We start from the raw sequence: 1,274 nt of genomic DNA, 5'->3' as shown, positions 1-1,274 counted from the left end.
TCCTGCTTTTTTCTTATTTCCATTTGCTTGGTAGATTTCCCTCTATGCTCTTATTCTGAGCCTATGGATTTCATTGCATGTGAGATGGATCTTTTGAACACAGCATACTATTGGGTCTTGGTTTTCTATCCAGCTTACCACTCTGTGCTTTTTAAGTGGGGGCATTTCACCAATTTACATTCAAAGTTAAAATTGATATGCATGCATTTCATCCTGCCATTGTGTTGTTAGGTGGTTATGATGCTGGCTTGTTTGTATGGTTGCTTTATAGTGTCACTGGCCTGTGCACTTAAGTATGTTTTTATATTGCCTATTAATGGTCTTTCCTTTTCATATTTAGTGATGCTTTCAAGATCTCTTGTCAGGCAGGTCCGGGGGAAACAAACTCCTCACCATTTACTTATTGGGAAAGGATCTTATTTCTCGTTTGCTAAGAAAGCTTAGTTTGGCTAGACATGTAATTCTTGGTTGAGGATTTTTTTTCTTTAAGAACATTATATAGGCTCTCAATCTCTTTTGGGTTGTAAGGTTTCTGCTGAGCAGCTCACTGTTAACCTGATGAGGTTCCCTTTATAGGTGATCTGCCCTTTCTCTGTAGCTGCCTTTAACATTACTTTCTTTCATTTTGACCTTAGAAAATCTGATTATGTGTCTTGGGGATGATCTTCTTCTTAGAATCTTACAGAGGTTCTCTGTATTTTCTGAATTTGACTGTTGGCTTCTCTAGAGCGGTTGGGGAAGTTTCCATAAATGATAACCTGGAATTTGTTTTCCAACTTGTTTGTGCCCTCCCCCTCTCTTTCAGGGATGCCAATGATTAAAAATATGGAACACTCTACAAATTTGCATATCAACCTTGTATAGGGGCCATGATAATCTTCTCTGTATCATTCCAATTTTAGTACATGTGCTGTTAAAGTAAGCACATAAACCAAGTTTTCTAATAACAAGGCAGATGCCTGTTCCCCAAGGGCAGCTTGCTCCTAAGGAAGAGGACGGAAGAGCTAACCATTCTCCATCGTCCTCCTAACCTTACTCATCTAATATTTCTATTTCTGTAGGAAGAAATAAAGGGTGGGACAATCAGCCAAAGTGTTTAGAGTAAATTTCTTGTTATAAACACAATCCTAAAATTCATATGGAACCAAAAAGGATCCCACATAGCCAAAGCAAGACTAAGCAAAAAGAACAAACCTGGAGGCATCACATTACCTGACTTCAAACTATACCACAAGGCTATAGTTACAAAAGTGGCATGGTACTGGCATAAAAAT

The 1,274-nt window shown here is 38.3% G+C and overlaps 1 non-coding gene across 1 annotated transcript; it reads right to left on the bottom strand.

The window, feature by feature from the left end:
- Positions 1-819: 819 nt before the first annotated feature.
- Positions 820-926, bottom strand: LOC120366151 (U6 spliceosomal RNA). Its single transcript, XR_005580899.1, has one exon. It is a non-coding gene; the product is annotated as a U6 spliceosomal RNA (small nuclear RNA).
- Between the last annotated feature and the right edge of the window lie 348 nt (positions 927-1,274).

Source organism: Saimiri boliviensis, chromosome 11, assembly GCF_048565385.1.
Source record: "Saimiri boliviensis isolate mSaiBol1 chromosome 11, mSaiBol1.pri, whole genome shotgun sequence".
Classification (NCBI taxonomy): domain Eukaryota; kingdom Metazoa; phylum Chordata; class Mammalia; order Primates; family Cebidae; genus Saimiri; species Saimiri boliviensis.
Note: the sequence above shows the minus strand (reverse complement) of the source record. Positions and strands in the feature narration are given on the sequence as shown.